Below are 18604 nucleotides of genomic sequence, written 5' to 3' on the forward strand. Positions count from 1 at the left end.
ATCACCCCAGGGAGGCTTTGTGGAAGATGCGCAGATTGAACTAGGCACTTTTAGAGTGGTGTAAGGATGAGGTAAGCAAGAAAATGGGACAACATGAGACCAGCTACAGGACCAGGGAGAGACTGGACCCAGTCCCTCACATTCAGACAATGGCAATGTTAGAGCAAAATCGAGTACAAGGCAACTGCCTTAAACTGCCTTGTGGAATGCTCATCATATTTACATTAGGAAGTGAGCATGTAGCATGCTGGCTGAGTCAGATTAATTTAAAGAGCCAAAAGCAGAGAATATATATATATATATTCTCTATTTTTTTTGGTGTGTGAATATGAATATACACACAAAGATTATACATTTATGCTTTTATCACAGTTTTAAATAATGTTAACCTGAATAACTTCATGAATATAGATGTATTGTCCTTTAAATTATATATATTTATATATTTACATGTTTTATATATTAAATATATATATATATATTTTTTTTGAGACAGGGTTTCATTCTGTCACTCAAGCTGGAGTGCAATGGCACAATTATAGCTCATTGCAGCCTCCAACTTCTGGGCTTAAGCAATCTTCCCGTCTCAGCCTCATGAGTAACTAAAACTGCAGGAGTGCCACTATGGCCACCTAATTTAGAATTTCCTGTAGAAATGGAATCTCACCATGTTGCCTAGGCTGGTGGCAAACTCCTAGCCTCAAATGATCCTCTTGCCTTGGCCTCCCAGAGCACTGAGATTATAGAAATGAGCCAACATGCCTGCCCTTAAAATTATTTATTCAGCATGATTCTTTGGATGCAGTTTACTTTGCTGATTCAAAAGGCAGAAACATTTTTACAGTTTTAATAAGAATTATGTTGTTGTTTTATAAGTATTTAACTGTTCACCCCTACAAGCTGTATATATGAATATATTTCACATAACTGGCATTTATCACTTAGCATTTATCATTCAAAGTTCAAGGTAAAAACTGATTCTCTTTTTTTCTTTTTCTTTTCATAGGCAGTAGTCAAGCTTGCATAAAAACTGATTCTTTGATGCTCTTCTAATTTTTGTGTTTTTGATTCTTAGTAAGATTATCTAACTTTCTCTGTATTTCTATTTTTCTTTCTTCTTTAAATAATTATCTATTTGTACTTGTTGCTATTTTACTGGGTACCTAATGCTTTCTTTATAACCAATGCTCTTGAATTTTCATATGTACTAAGTGCTAACTATATATACATAAATTTAAATAGATTTAACTTTGGACTTGGTGTAAAGATAAAAATTTTTAAAACAGTTGATTTTAAATTTATTTTTTCTTTTTTTGTTGTTCATTTTAAATCTATTTTATTAGATAGTCCATTTTCGTATATTACAAAATGAGCCTACTTTTAGAGACTGAATAAAATATATTTATTATTTACCTGGGTGGTCTTTTATTATTTCCTTTTGTTTTTTCTAAATCTCAATGGTCTTATTTTTACAAATATAGTAAATAAATACAAATATAGTAAATAAGACACCTCCTTAACAAGGTATCTTTAGCTATTGAGGTCCAGCTGAAAAATGTTAATAGGATACATGTTTTGGTCTCATAAGTATTAGCAAGAGAAATGGAAGAAGAAATACCTTGGACAGCATGGGTTATATGAATATGCTATAAAATAAAACATATTAATCCAATGGACAATTACATACCTTTATTAATTATGGATAAAGTGAAAAGCTTTTGAGTGTATTTTAGTGATGAAAATTAAGGACAAGACTTTCAGATCTGATTATGATGGACTAATGGGATTAGATTTATCCTCATACCTTACACAAATGAAAAACCAAACAAAATAAATAAAAACAACAGTTTTTGGACATTAGACATTAGACAGCACAGGACAGTGATCCCTGAAAGAAGAGAAACAGATTAGATGAGTCCTGTGATCACCACTGTTTACTAACTGGATGAAGTTTCCAGGTGGCAGCATGGAAAGAAAGAATTGAAACAGGGTCCCATAGTCTCCCTCAAGGGATGAGACAGAACTAAGCATTCAGAGTACAAAGCAGAAAGAGTTCACAGAGCAGGCAGCAGAGAGATATTGCACAAAGGGAGAGCTCTGAAGAGCCCCAGAAGATTGACCTCAAATCCTCAGCTGAGTACTGATCTGCACATGTGTGCGAAAAAACTACCTGTGGACAGGGTGAAATTCACCAACATCCATCAGAGCTCGCAGAACGGTTCTCGCAGATCACACAGTGCAAGGAATGGGTCATGTTTTGCATAGCTAGAATGAAGAAACCTCATTGTTCACAGGACATTGGATAAGGTACTCAGAAATGCACTCCCTCAATAGTGGGGACAAATTAGCTCTAGAATAAGGGTTGCTGTGTTCTCACCTGACAAAGCTTTAAAAGAGCCTTAAAAAGATCAAGCTGTTTCCAAGTAACTTAACTGAATCCAAGAACAAAGGTCAGAATTATTTTTAAAAATCAAAAAATTCAGCATTTAAAAATAGAAAATTTAGAATGTCTTTCATCCAATAAAAATTTATGAGGCATACAAAGAGGCAGGTACATACAATCCATAATTAGGAGAAAAATCGATCAATGGAACTGGACCCAGAAATGATACAGATTATAGAATTAGTAGACAAAGAGACTAAAACAAAAATTCTCGATTACATATTTCCAAAAAGATGAAATAAAACATGTAAATAAGGTATACAAAAAATATAAGACATTAAATTTTTAGGGATGAAAAATACAATGTGTGAGATGAACAATACACTGATAAGGTTATCAGCAGATTATATTGGACACTGCAGAAGGAAAGATTAGTGAATTGAAGGCATAGCAACAGAAACTATCAGAGTTTAATGTTAGAGGTATTTCCTCCAGTTACTGGACATACCATCCCAAATTCAGTATGAGTTTCTCTCTTGACTACCCAATCAATAACTATCATTTTTCACCCAGAGCTGTGAGTAATGGGCCAATGCAATCCCTCTGCTATCAATGGGATGCTCAAATCCTCATTTATGGCCCATGGCCATTTTTAGCTTTTGATATTCCCATTGACAAGTAGAACAATTGTTAGTAGCATTTGGAGCTTCTGAAGGCAACAATGACATACATACTTTTTCTGCCCTTTGTTTCATTAATTGCTTGAGTGCCTTCTTGGCAACTCATTTTGTATACCTAGGAAACGTCTTCCAAAGAGTGCTCAAGGACATCTGCTTTTTGATTCCAGTGTTCTTGAGAATTTGTAAGGGAGTTCTTTTGATGGTCATCAACAAGTCCCACTTTAATTTTCCCCCTTCAAGTACACAAATTTTTCCATAATAGTGCACCACACTAGATTCTTTGGTTTTGTTTTTTAAATATCATCCAGGCACTTTTCATCTAAGTCCCTTTTCTAAACTACATTGTCTGTCAATATTTCAGGCAACTAAAAAAGAATCAGTAAAATCAGTAAATGTCTATGCCATACCAGTATTGTTAGTATCTGTTTTTCTTTGATGCCATAAGAAACATCACTCAATGTTAGCCTGGGAGCAGATTTATCTTTTGTCTTTTCATCTAACATGCAATCACTAACTGATTTCAGGGCTGCTGCTTCCCAGGTTGAGGGCCAGTCCTTCACCCTTGAACTGCCATCTGTAAGCCACACTGCTGCCTTGACAACTGACCAGGGAGAGGGGCCCATCCCGCTATAGGTTTAGCCAGTTCCTCAGGGGAACCAAATTTAAGGTGGCCTGACAGCCACCTGACTGTGGTGCATGCATTGGGTAACACCTTCACACATTCTTGAATCTCTCCTTGCCATTCAAGGAGGAAATTCTGTACATTTCATTCCTTGTTGGAATGATATGATATAAACAGGATGTTATGAGTTTTAAAATAATTTTATGTCCTTCAGTAAGAGAAGTAGTTTCAACTAAAACCCGGTAACAAGCTAGCAATTTCCTTTTAAATGGTGCTACAGCCAGGTAGCATTTTATTGCAAAAATCCCACAGGTAGCAACTAAGTGGCAGTAACAGGCTTTTGCCAGGGCTCCAGTCAGCATGGCTTGGTTGTGTGTTGCAGAAACTTCCCAAATAGCTTGAGTTTGGGACTCTTGAGGCCCACAGGGCTTTACAGGGGCTTCTTAATTTCCAAAAACAAACAAAAAATACAAATGTATTATCTTGCTCAAAACTTCAGTCAAATTCAGCTTTTTTCTTGAAAACTTTATTAACAGGGGTATGTCATTTCTTCACCACCTTAACAAGCCAACAATCTTTGCGCCTCTTGCTTTCATTTTGGGGCTGGAAGAGACAATTACTTATTTTGGTTATCTGAGGGATGCCTCTAATCTCTGCTGTTTAGGTGATGTCTAAGAATTTTACCATTTCCTCTGGACCCTGTTCTTCAGTTGGGTTAATCAGCCTCATATGATTAAGAAGCATTATATAGTAATTCAATCTCTGCTAGGTCTTCAAATTGAGTTAATATTTTATTATTAATGCAATTAATAATATTACTTTCCAGTTGAACAAATCTAAGTATCTTCTTGCCAAGCATCGTGATAAAAAGGAAAATTTAAGTAACCTTATGGGAACATAGTAAATATATACTAGAATTCATCCCACATGAATGTATATTAGCTTTGCTTTTCTCCCTGAGATAGAAAATAAGGTTTGGGGCAAAGAGATAACAGAATATTACTCTCTTTTAGATTTTTGCAGAGCTTGAATTGTGATACTATTTTGGGCACAGCTGATGCTATTGGAAGCATCACTTTATTCAGTCCTCTATAATATACAATTAATCTCAAGGATCCATCAGGTTTTCTTCTAGGCCATACTAGATTATTAAACAAGGAATCTGTGGGCATTATCATGACTGTATCTAACTGATTCTTAATTAAAGCTGAAATTCTTCCCCCAACCTATCCATAATTAAAGGTGAAATTATTCCCCCATTCTTAATTAAAACTGAACCTCCCCATCTTATAATTGTTTTAAAATAACCATTTGAATGTGCTTAAGCAATTCTAAGGGTTCCCATTTAGCAGATACAACTAAAACAGGATGTAGAGAAGATTGGCACAGTCTTTTCCAATGAATTGGGTGAGGAAAGAGTCCTCCGTTCAGATATCACACTCATTTAAAAAATACATTCTGGTTGGGCTGAGACAATACATACATTACTTTCACTCATAAATACTGTACTAATATGAGGAACTTGAGAATTCATTTAATATGAGGGACTTGAGAATCCACATTTTGGTATTTGAAGCGGGGTCCTGGAACCAATCCCCTACTGATTCCAAGGGATGATTGTATCTACTTCCAGCCATACTTTCCTGCAAGGTTTCTGTATTTAATTATATTTCCCTTCTACTTTTCATTGGCAGGCTTAAGTGTGACAGTAGATTAAGCACCAATGTCCAGCAATCCCAATAATATTTCTTCATCATCCCTCACCATTTTACTCATACTAATGCATATGGCCTTGTGTCTTTTGCTGGGGATTATGCCAAGAGACATTGGACCACATGTCACTCACCTTCCTCATAATCCTCTCCTTTACTTTATACTGTTTTAATCTGCACTGATTCTAAAGAGATTGTGTGTGTGTGTTTGTGTGTGTGTGCGATCTTCAGATTTTAAAATTCAGGTTAGGACAAATTGAACAAGACAGTTGTGGAGCTTCTTAGAGTTTGAGGAGTTGGTGGGACAGCCAAACAACCTAATCTCTCACAGTGATCCATTAACACTTTAGAACTTTCCCCATCTATCTCCTCCCTTTCATGCCATTTGAAAAATATCAGAAATAACTTTTCAAAAATTATGCTCTAAGTTCTGGGATACATGTGCAGAACATGCATGTTTGTTACATAGGTATACACGTGCCCTGGTGGTTTGCTGCACCCAACAACCCGTCATATACATTAGGTATTTCTGCTAATGCTATCCCTCCCCTAACCCCCATCCCCTGACAGATTCCGGTGTGTGTTATCCCACTCCCTGTGTCCGTGTGTTCTCGTTGTCCAACACCCACTTATGAATGAGAACATGCAGGGTTTGGTTTTCTGTTCCTGTGTTAGCTTGCTGAAAATTATGGTTTCCAGCTTCATCCATGTCCCTGCAAAAGATACGAACGCATCCTTTTTTATGTCTGAATAGTATTCCATGGTATATATGTGCCACATTTTCTTTTTCTAGTCTATCATTGATGGGCATTTGGGTTGGTTACAAGTTTTTGCTATTGTTACCAGTGGTGTAATAAACATACATGTACATATGTCTTTATAGTAAAATGATTTATAATCCTTTGGCTATATACCCAGTAATGGGATTGCTGGGTCAAACGGTACTTCTGGTCCTAGATTCTTGAGGAATCACCACACTGTCTTCCACAATGGTTGAACTAATTTACACTTCCACCAACAGTGTAAAAGCATTCCTATTTCTCCACAGCCTCACAGCATCTGTTGTTGCCTGACTTTTTAATGATCGCCATTCTAACTGACATGAGATGGTATCTCACTGTGCTTTTGACTTGCATTTCTCTAATGACCAGTTATGATGAGCTTTTTTTTAAAATGTTTATTGGCCACATAAATGTCTTCTTTGGAGAAGTGTCTGTTCATATCCTTTGCCTACTTTTTGATAGAGTTGTTTCATTCTTGTAAATTTATTTAAGATTTTTTTAGATTCTGGATATTAGCCCTTTGTCAGATGGATAGACTGCAAAAGTTTTCTCCCATTTTGTAGGTTGCTTGTTCACTCTGATGAAAGTTTCTTTTGCTGTGCAGAAGCTTTTAAGTTTAATTAGATCTCATTTGTCAATTTGGCTTATGTTGCCATTGCTTTTGGTGTTTTTTTTTTTTTTTTTTTTTTGAGACGGAGTTTTGCTCTTGTTACCCAGGCTGGAGTACAATGGTGCGATCTCGGCTACTGCAACCTCCGCCTCCTGGGTTCAGGCAATTCTCCTGCCTCAGCCTCCTGAGTAGCTGGGATTATAGGCACATGCCACCACGCCCAGCTAATTTTTTGTATTTTTAGCAGAGACGGGGTTTCACCATGTTGACCAGGATGGTCTCGATCTCTTGACCTTGTGATCCACCCGCCTCGGCCTCCCAAAGTGCTGGGATTACAGGCTTGAGCCACCATGCCCGGCCTGCTTTTGGTGTTTTAGTCATGAAGTCTTGGTTCATGCTTATGTCCTGAATGGTATTGCCTAGGTTTTCTTCCAGGGTTTTAATGGCTTTAGGTCTTATATTAAATTCTTTAATCCATCTTGGGTTAATTTTTGTATAAAGTGTAAGGAAGAAGTCCAGTTTCAGTTTTCTGCACATAACTAGCCAGTTTTCCCAACACTATTTATTAAATAGAGAATGCTTTCTCCATTGCTTGTTTTTGTCAGATTTGTCAAAGATCAGATGGTTGTAGATGTGTTGTGGCATTATTTCTGAGGTCTCTGTTCTGTTCCATTGGTCTATATATCTGTTTTGATACCAGTACTATGCGGCTATGGTTACTGTAGCCTTGTAGTATAGTTTGAAGTCAGGTATTGTGATGCCTCCATCTTTGTTCTCTTTGCTTAGGATTGTCTTGGCTATGCAGGCTCTTTTTTGATTCCATATGAAATTTAAAGTGTTTTTTTCTAATTATGTGAAGAAAGTCAGTGGTAGTTTGATGAGAGAGCATTAAATCTATAAATTACTTTGGGCAGTATGGCCATTTTTACAATATTGATTATTCCTATCCATGAACATGGAATGTTTTTCCATTTGTTTGTGTCTTCTCTGATTGCCTTGAGCAGTGGTTTGTAGTTCTTGAAGAGGTCCTTCATGTCCCTTATAAGTTGTATTCCTTAGGTATTTTATTCTCTTTGTAGCAATTGTGAATGGGAGTTCACTCATGATTTGGCTCTCTATTTGTCTATTATTAGTGTACAGGAATACGTGTGATTTATGCACATTGATTTTGTATCCTGAGACTGCTGAGGTTGCTTATCAGCTTAAAGAGGTTTGGGGCTGAGACGATGGGGTCTTCTAAATATACAATCATGTCATTTGCAAACAGAGACAATTTGACTTCCTCTCTTCCTATCTGAATACCCTTTATTTCTTTCTCTTTCCTGATTGCCCTGGCCAGATCTTCCAATACTATGTTGAATAGGAGTGTGGAGAGAGGGCATCCTTGTCTTGTGCCAGTTTTCAAAGAGAAGGCTTCCAGCTTTTGCCCATTCAGTATATTGGCTGTGGGTTTGTCATAAATAGCTCTTATTATTTTGAGATATGTTCCATCAATACCTAGTTTATTGAGAATTTTTAGCATAAAGGGGTGTTGAATTTTATCAAAGGCCTTTTCTGCATCTATTGAGATAATCATGTGGTTTTTATCATAGGTTCTGTTTATATGAGGGATTACATTTATTGAAATGTGTATGTTGAATCAGCCTTGTATCCAAGGGATGAAGCTGACTTGATCATGGTGAATAAGCTTTTTGATGTGCTGCTGGATTCATTGGACAGTACTTTACTGAGGATTTTCACTTATTTATTGACATAAGTAAATACTCACGTATATTTGTTTTATGGTTGGGTTATAATCCAATGCTACATTATTTATTTTGTTGCTCAAGTTGTTCCAGCTTTGGACTGGGAGCTCTTTCAACTGGTTTCTGTGTCCTTTGACATATGCCCATCATTGCATTTGACCATTCTCTCACTTTCTGGCACTATAAGATGCTCCAGGCTCTTCTCATATATGTTTTGTTCCAGCTCTAGAATCATCCATTTTGTCAAAGATCTTCGGTACCTTTTTGGAAACTAGTATAAGAAACAAAGATCTCAATACTAAATATTTTATGTCATTTTAAATCAACCATCTAAACACTTCACTCAATATAACTGTCTCCAGATTTTTCCACTCTGTTTACTATTATTCTTCCCTTTCTTCTTAATAATTTAAACCTCCCTATCACTAAGCTCATTCTCAAGAGCTGAGCAAGGAGACGCCACATCACGGGGTCTTTCCAGCAATAAATCAAATGAGGTGTCCAAGCAGTAAAAGCACTTTAATCACAGCATCAGTCATCAGCTGGGTGGGGAGGGTGGAGCATAGAGTTATGAAAAAGCTTAGCATAATTATATAAGGACTCCAAACTTGCTCACATTTTTAACATTTCAGCAGCCTCAAAGGAAGTACTTCTGTTAGTATTTGCTCTTCAAATGGCACTGTCAAAAAAAGCAAATAAAAAGATAAGCCTCAGTAGGAAAAAAATATTTGCAAATTACATGTATGATAAAGAACTTGTACCTAGAATATATAAAGAACTCTTAGAACTCAGTAAGAAGAATATAAACAATGACATATTTTAAATGAGAAAAAGAACTAGACACTTCAAGAAAGATTACCGATGACAAATAAGCACATGAAAAGAAGCTCTACATCATTAGTTGCCAGGGCAATGCAAATGGAAACAATAGTGAGCTCTCGCCATGTATCTGTTAGAATGCATAATTTAAAATTTGGCCATTCCAAGTGTTGGAAAAGATGTGGAGCAATTGAACTCTCACATGTTGTTGCTGGGAATGTAAAATGGTAACAAGCACTTTGCAAAACCATTTGGTGGTCTCTTAAAAAGTTAAACATACACCTAAAATTGTATATACATATGACCTATTCTTCTTATTCCTAGCTATTTACCCCCTAAAAAGATAATTTCATTTCTGGCACAATGCCCTCTAGTACTTACTTACCTGACTGCAGCAAAATCTGAAGCCTCCTGTTGAGATGTTGGCATCGATAGATAATAGAACATCCATTTACCTAAGTCCTTGGATGTCTTTATGGAGGAGACTTTATACCACCTCCTGCCCTGAATCTATGTTGGATATTTACTGTGAGCAAGGAATACATTTTCTATGGTTTTAAGCCACTGAGACTTTGAAGTTATGTGTTGACACAGCGTAGACACACCTGTTGAATACAGTTACTATGCTGAGTTTCTCATTTCTCACTATTTTTTTCACAATGTTTCCTGAGATTGGGCCTGCTTTCCTCCCCTTTCTCCCTTTTTACTGTTTCTCTCTTTTCTGTTCCGATAATCACCACTTCCTTATACCTTCTATCTTACCCTTTTATGCACTCTGTGGATTTTCTCCATCTTTAACATCCTTCTTCATGCATGCGGTCGTTTTCTATAACATCACAGCCAGTTATGCTACCAAGACCTATTACTGGGGACAAATGTGGAGGTGTTGCTAAAGAAGAAGATGGGTAAGATAAACAAATAATTTACTTTCTTCATCTTGCTGTGATTTATTAGAGAACAACTTAGATTCAGAGTCCATACTCAGTCATCATTCAAAATCAATTGTTGAGAGTAAAAATACCTAAATATCCAAACCACTTCTGAGCTAATGATCAATCAATCTACCCTAACCCAATATATTTCCGCACAATAAGGTGTATTCTCCTTAAAAGAAATAAAAAGGGATATACAGAAGTGAAAATAAATACTGTTATAACAAAAATATACACCAATACAGAGGACTAATTAAGACAAAAATTTTATTTTTCCTTAAGACTAATGATATGTCTGGCAGGTCTAGACTGGCTGGGTAGCTTTACTCCACAAGGTAATTCAGGGATTCAGGTTCCCTCCACCTTGTAGTTTTGCCATCTCTCCTTAATCTATTCTGGGAAAGAATCAAGCCCTAATTAGTGTCCAATGCATTCATTTTATGTGATGTGATATAGTAACTTACTTTCCATGCAGATAAAGAAGTAGTAACTGTGTACTGTCCTTGGGAGAATTGAGAAAATGGTCACTCAAATAATTTTCTTAAGGGAATTATTTGGGAGCCATGCTGAGAAAGGCCATTTTAATGTGCTGATCTTATCTTACTGGTCAAAGCATGGTCATTGCCATGTCCAGCCCACAGGAAGGTTAAATAGAAGAAAAAAGGACAAGCACTTTCCTTTTAGGAAAAGGTTATATTTGTTTCTCTGCTCAGGTATTGTAAAGCACTCAATCATAAAATAGGGTCTCTATCTGGGTGGCCAACTGTTAGGAAGAAGGAAAAATGGATTTTGGAATATAACCAACAGTCTACCACAGAATTGGAGTCATTGTGGGGGGTGCAGGTCAGATTACTCATTGTGGGACGTCTCCCATCTGGAAGGAATCTTTTACTGCAATGACTTCACACTGGTTCTAGTCACAACTTTTTTGGCTCTTTCTCTCACTCAATCTAGCAGTCAGGTCCTGAGAATGACATTTTTGTTTAATTGTGAACCATATACTATTTCTCTATTCAGACAAGTTTAATGATTCTACTGACACATTCAACACAATAGGCTTTAAGGCAGTTTCCAGGAATTTAGTTGCTATTGCACTCTACAGTATTTACCACCATCTAATACATATTATACCAACTGATTTTGATTATTGATTGCCTATTTCAACTAGAATGCAAGCCCCATGAAGGCAGGATTATTGTTTTCTTGTTGTTTTTGCTTACTCTGCTCTATTTCCAATGCCTAGAACAAAGTTATCATAATAACTAGTGGTTGTATACCATTTACTATGTGCTTTGTAACTAGGATGACTATGTAATTTATATTTCTAACTGGGACACTTTTGAGAGTAAAAAGAAGTCTCTTATTAATAATTATGCCAGAATGATGGAAGTAATGAAGACTGTTCCAAGCAAACTAGGATGCATGGGCACTCTGTGCAACCATTCTAGGTGCTTTCTGTGTATCTCCTCATTTAATATTCATTACGACACTTAGGGTAGTTACTGTTGTTATTCCCAGTTTACAGATAAGGAAACTGCAGCATAGACAAAATAAATAATTTAGTTAGGGTCACACAAATAGTATTTGGGGAAGCCAGTATCTGAATACAGGAAGTCAGGCTTCAGTGCTCATGATTATCCTGATACTATAATAAAATATTTGTAGCTTAAAAGAATGAACTGGAAATATCTTCTCTGATATTGCTGTAGTTTCAAGTTCTCTCTATCAGGATATTTTGAAAAGGGATTATTCACTCTTTTCCTCCATAAAGAATAGTGTAACTACATGACTCATTAATAGCTCTATCCAAATGAAAGAAAAAGCTGAGAGCAATTTGGAGCTTAGTGTGAAATGGTGTACTCACAATAGATTCCTGCATTAGCTTATTCAAATACAAGAAATCTATTCTAGGTATGGGTAAATATAAAAGCAGATACTAATTAATTGAAAGCAATTTTATGTTTATCATATGAAACAGTTTTTCATTGAGGCCTGCACAGTCCTCAAGATCTCTGTGTTTTGGAGTGGTTATCTGCCTCATGATGCAAAGTGCGGGGTTTGTCTTCTGGGAGTCAAAGTCATTTTCTCCTCTAAGAAAGCCTCCTACATAGTTTTGTCATTTTCTAGGAATAGGAGGGCAGGGGGTGAGGCCTCATGAGCCTGAGCTTTCAGCTGAGGTAAAGAGAGAGAAGACAGGAATTGTAACCAGAAAATTTAGAGTGGATGCAGGAACCTCCAGAACTCATTCCTGTCAACTCAGCCTGGGCATCATGACAAGCAGAGAAGTGAATTCTTTAATAATAATAAATAGTTCAACCCTCCCGCCCCCAAATACCAGATATTTAGATTTTTTTGATAATACTTTTACACAGTGACTAGAATTTTTTCCAACAAAATATGAGTTCTATTATATGTAACACATTTCTAAGAACATAGTTATCTCAAGTATAGAATTGATGTGGAGAGAAAGGGGAGTGAGATAGAACAAGGAAAATTTATTCTCATTTTTTCAGTATTAGAGCCTAATAGAGTTATTATCTCAAGATTATGAGTGATTTTCTCTGGAAATTTTTGAACTTTCTCTTGAAATTTTTGTTGAAAATTTCTTCTAGAAAATTCTGTCTCTCAGTCTGTCAATGTCCAAATACCTCAATAATGAGAAATTAATACCCACATTCACAGCATTGTTTTTTTTTTTGTTGCCCAATACTCAAAATTATATTTGTCCAAGATCTTCAGAAAACTTATGTCTGGCATAGGAGAAAGCACATGACGTTGATATTTAATATTTAATGCACCAGCAGACCACAAACTTTAAGTTTCCAACATTTTTACTCGATTATGCCCACATATTTTCTAGAGCTTTGAAAGAACCTAGAAACAAATAATAGACAACAGTTTAGTCCCTTCCCTTCACTTAGAGATCTTAGCAGAGGAAGTACAAATGAAAAAAGAAATACATCTTTGTGTGTCACTGGAGTTCCAAACGAAGAGGGACAACATGGTAAATTTTGGAAGGTTCATGAATTTCGGAGTCAGACTTTCTGCATCCACGCTATGACAACTTATTTGTTTTTCTCATTAATCCTCTCATTCTTCAGTTTTTCATGACCTTAGTAAAGGGATCAAGATTAAAATAAACAAAGTTCATATATATCCATGTCAAGAACATCTGACAGGTTACACTGAGAAGAGCACACAATTTCTGTAGCATCCTTCCCAATAGCCCTTGAGCTCAATCTATTGATGAGAAAATCTCAGACAAACCCATATTGAAGGGCATTCTGTAAAATAACTGATAAGCACCTTTCTTTCTTTTTTTTCTGTGTGTGTGTGTGTGAGTGTGTGCTTCCTACAACACCTAATTTAAGCTTGATCACACAATGAACACTAAATAAATACTAGTAAGATTGAAATTTCATCATATAGTTTACAGGCATCATTAGCTCTCTTTTTTCCCTACTCTGGTTTTTGCTCCCAATGCTCTAAACTATATTTGAGATTCTTTGCAAGTTGAGAAGCCCTAGAGGACCTCACAATGTTTTTTTTTGTTTGTTTTTTCTTTTTTGGATTGGAGGTTTCAGTGGGATGGGAGAATCACAAGGAATCAGGTGTTCAGAGGAATGTATTGAGTAGAGGTGAGGAACTAGGATGTTGAAAAGTAAAAAAAGGAGGGAAGGAGAGGAAGAAAGAGGAAGAAAAAGAGGGAGAGAGAAGAGGAATATTGCTTCATTCTAAAAATGGGTATTAATAATGGCCGATCAATATTTTGTGTATTTAAAAGCACCTTTCAAAAGAGCCAGAGTCACAAAGGCAAGGAATAACTAAGGAACCATCACAGGTTGGAAGAGACAAAGAAGATAGGACAACTAAATCCAAAGTGCAATCCTGGATTGGATCCTGAAGCTGGGAAACAGTGGGAAAACTGGTGACATTCAAAAAAAGTTAGATATTTACTTTGTAGTATGGCACAAAGAATAATTCCCTAGTTTTGATATTTTATTATTATGTGTGATATTAACATAAAGAAAAACTGTATAACGGCATAAGGGAAGTCTGTGCAATTTTTGCAACTCTTTTATAACTCTAAAGTTATTTTTTTCTTTTTCTTTTTTAAATTGCATTTTAGGTTTTGGGGCACATGTGAAGAACATGCAAGATAGTTGCATAGGTACACACGTGGCAGTGTGATTTGCTGCCTTCCTCCCCTTCACCTATATCTGGCATTTCTCCCCCTGCTATCCCTCCCCAACTCCCCACCCCCCGCTGTTCCTCCCCTATTCCCCCCAACAGACCCCAGTGTGTAGTGCTCCCCTCCCTGTGTCCATGTGTTCTCATTGTTCAACACCCGGCTATGAGTGAGAACGTGCAGTATTTCATTTTCTGTTCTTGTGTCAGCTTGCTGAGAATGATGGTCTCCAGGTTCATCCATGTCCCTACAAAGGAAACTGTATAAGGGCATAAGGGAAGTCTGTGCTATTTTTGCAACTCTTTTATAACTCTAAAGTTATCTTTTTTTTTTTTTTTTTAAAAAAGGCTTATTGTGAAGACTTTTAAAATATTCTGGAAAATCTGAATTTTAATTTTTTAATTTTGCTGCTCTGCATAGAACTGGGTTTGTTACATCAGTGAGCCTGAAAGGCTATTGTGTTTGCAGGAACTTGTCAGAGTTACATTTTACTTCTTTTTAACTCTTCTAATTTACTCAACCTCTTGGGCCAGGCAATAATTTGAACTGCCAGTGGTGTTGGTCTTGTTGACAATCCAAAAAGAATACAACTCTGTGGCTCAGAACTTTCCTAGGCTCAGGTTTAATGAGGGCATTAACCAGCCCCTGGAGGTTTGCCTGCTTCCAAACATATTTTTCACCTATTGCCTCTGTACTAATTGGAGGCAGGTGCACAGCCAGAGGCCATTAACTTCTCAAGGCCTGTAATTCCTGTTTGAGAGTGAAAGGAGAGAAAAGTAATAACAACGTTAATGAGTAAACTCAAACTTTTTATCATAGTAATAAAAACAATAATGCCTTTTGGAGATGCCAACTTTGGCATTTGGTCTCAATGGGATGTTAGGAGACCTGTTGCTCAGCACAATCAGAAAGTTGCTAAAGTTTGTTAGAGTAGCACCTGCTCCCTGTCATTGTTCTCCTGGTCCATATCTGATGCTTCAACCAAGACCCTCAATTATATTGTGTCCATTGTTAGCCAGGCACTCTCTAGCACCGTCTCTGGTGGAACACGCAGTTAGCTCACCTTAAGAGATATGTTTCCTGTTACTATGTAACACATGTCCTTCCTACCAACCTAACTCTACCTCCACGACCTCATATGAGGCGTGATTTTGTTAGAAATTAACAAAGACTTCCTTTTATATTTTCAAAGATTATATTTTAGATAAGTCCTTAAGACCAAGAGAAGCGGACTTAATGGTAGGGTGAAATTTACTCTGACAGGTGGGTTGAAGCAACTCAATGAAGAAATTTTTGATTCTGTGGGTGTCTATCCCAGAAATGCAAGAATTTGAACGTCCTATATTTAAGTTGTCATTGATTACTGAAGATGAGCCTAATGACCCTAATGCTGAGGGGACCTTCCAAAATGTTTTGTTCAATAAACATGAAGTTAAGTAGATTTTTCATAACTTATAATTGCTCAGAAATCCAAGGATCTGGTTTTAGTTGTTAGCATTGCCCAGATATTCCTAATTTATATTTTTCACTACTTAAAAAATATAGGACCAGATGTTTTAATATAAATTACCTGATAATTAATCAAGACAGTTGCAGTTCTGTTGAGTTTCTGGACTTTTTAGACCCTTAGAAAACTGAGTGCAATATACTCCAAAGGTTACAATTATAGACGAATAAGAAAAGTTTTGTTCATCAGGTTTGAACTTAACTAACAAATAAAGAATAACTGATTCGACCGGGTATGGGGGCTCACAGTTCTAATCTCAGCACTTTGGAAAGCCGAGGTGGGTGGGCTACCTGAGGTCAGGAGTTCAAGACCAGTGTGGCCAACCTGGTGAAACTCCATCTCTACTTGCAGAGTCAGGAGAATCACTTGAACCCCAGAGGCAGAGGTTGCAGTGAGCTGAGACCATGCGATTGCACTCCAGCCTGGGTGACAGAGCAAGATTCTGTCAAGAAAGAAGAAAGAACGAAAGAAGGAAGGAAGGAAGGAGGGAAGGAGGGAGGGAAAGGAAGAAGTAAGAAAGAAAAAGAGAAAGGAAGGAAGGAGAAAGAAGGAAGGAAGAAAAAGAAAGAAAAAGGAAAGGAAGGAAAGAAAGAAGGAGGCAAAAAAGGCCATATACTTCCATTCACAGCCTCCCTTGTATCAATGACTATGTGATACAGAACGTCATAAGAATTAGCACTCACATACACTTAACATGTATCTTGCACTGTTCTAAGTGCTCTGTCTCACATATATATGTAATCAATCTTCATACTAACTCTTAATGTAGACACTATTATTCCCATTTTATAGATGGAAAATTAACATATAGTGAGGCTTAAGTAACTTTCCCTGATCACATAGTCAGTGAGTGGTAGAGCTGGGATTCTATTTCAGACCGCGTAGCTCCAGAATCCCAGCTTGGAGTGGGCACAATGTTGACTCTCAGGAAAAAGACAAAAAAGGAAGATCTGTTGGTAGGAATTCTGGAAAAGGGTTTTCTCTCTGCCCAAAGCAGAGAGATGTAAGAGAAGGCTGCTGTCCTCCTTATTTCCTGTTTTTTTTTTTTAAGACAGAAATATTGCAGGCGTGACACTTAAAGAGACCACAGCATCCTGCAACCTTATGAGTGTGGCAGTGCTCAGGACACAGGGCAAGGTTACAGTGGAAAGACATAAAGCACTTGGATTCATATGACATCAACGAGCCACTTGTCAAAACTCTTAGGCCATCTAAAACTGATGTAATATGAGATAAATATTAACCACTTTTTATTTTTAAAGCCAATTTGGTTAGGTATTCTGTTTCCTACAGCTAAAATTACTTAATGAGATAATCTTCTGTTATTTCATTTAATCCTCAACCCAACCTTATAAAAATGTATTTCTGTTATCCTTGTTTTACAAATAAGGAAACTGAGGTTGAGAGTTTAATTTATGCAGCTATTGATTGGCAAAGCCAGTATTCGAATAAAAACAGTCTTTAACCAGCGTGCTATGCTTTCTGTCGATGTCTTCCTTCAAAGACCACCACGAACACATCAGTAGTTAAACAAGTTGCGTTTATTCCTTTTTACAGTGAGAGAAAATGCATACCACAGAGTACCTTCTGGTGCTTCATTCAGAGGGTGTTAGAAATAATTCAGTATAGGACTTGGGCTGTGTTAGGTAGTTTTGGAGAGTTTAAACAAGCAGTTTTGTTCTGGATTGGATGCTGCGATGGTTAATATTATGTGTCAACTTGACTGACTTACATGCCCAGGTGACTGATAAACATTATTTTCGGTGTGTCTGTGTGGATATTTCTGGAGGAGATTACCACTTCTATCAGTAGACTAAATAGAAAAGATTACCCTCACCAATGTGGGTGAGCGTCATGTAATCTGCTGAGGGCCCAGGTGGAACAAAAAGGTGGAAAAGGGGGGAATTTAGTCTTTCTCTTTCTCCTTGAGCTGGGGCATCCAGCTTCTCTTGCCCTTGGACATGGAGCTTCGGTTTCTCGGGCCTTCAGACTTGGGGACTTATACCAGCTTCCTCCCCGATCCCAGCCCTGGGGTTCTCAAGCCTTTAGCCATGTACTGAGAATACAACATAAGTTCCCCTTGTTTTGAGGCCTTCAAACTCAGGCAGAATCACTCCCTTGGCTTTCCTCGTTCTTCAGCTTGCTGATGGCAGCTGATGGGACTTTTCAGCCTCCATAATTATGTAAGTCAGTTCCCGTAATAAGTTTCCTTTTCTGTCTCTCTGTATTCTATTGAGTCTTTCTCTGGAGAGCCTTGACTAATACAGATGCTGTCAGGAAACAAGACTAATTCTACCACTGAGTATCTTAATAAATCTTTTTTTCCCTTATTTTTTTATTGCATTTTAGGTTTTGGGGTACATGTGCAGAGCATGCAATACAGTTGCATAGGTACACACATGGCAGTGTGTTCTGTTTGCTTTCACCCCTTCACCCACATTTGGCGTTTCTCCCCAGGCTATCCCTCCCCCCCTCCCCCTCCCACTGGCCCTCCCCTTTTCCCCCAGTAGACCCCAGTGTTTAGTACTCCCCTTTCTGTGTCCATGTGTTCTCATTTTTCATCACCCGCCTATGAGTGAGAATATGCGGTGTTTCATTTTCTGTTCTTGTGTCAGTTTGCTGA

At 37.3% G+C, this 18604-nt stretch overlaps 1 long non-coding RNA gene across 3 annotated transcripts in view; it reads right to left on the reverse strand.

Annotated features, from left to right (window-relative positions):
* Positions 1-1324: 1324 nt before the first annotated feature.
* The window catches only part of LOC144577750 (uncharacterized), a 34800-nt gene continuing 17520 nt past the window's right edge, over positions 1325-18604 (reverse strand). Inside the window, exons 2-4 of one of the 3 annotated variants that reach the window (XR_013522291.1) lie at positions 10116-10242; positions 9151-9213; positions 1325-8805 (exon numbers count right to left, since the gene is read on the reverse strand). This is a non-coding gene — a long non-coding RNA (uncharacterized LOC144577750). Of the gene's footprint in view, positions 8806-8860; positions 9214-10115; positions 10243-18604 lie in introns of those variants that run through there. The other 2 variants (XR_013522290.1, XR_013522289.1) reach the window with 2 other exon arrangements.

This window comes from Callithrix jacchus, chromosome 9 (assembly GCF_049354715.1).
Source record: "Callithrix jacchus isolate 240 chromosome 9, calJac240_pri, whole genome shotgun sequence".
NCBI classification, from domain to species: domain Eukaryota; kingdom Metazoa; phylum Chordata; class Mammalia; order Primates; family Cebidae; genus Callithrix; species Callithrix jacchus.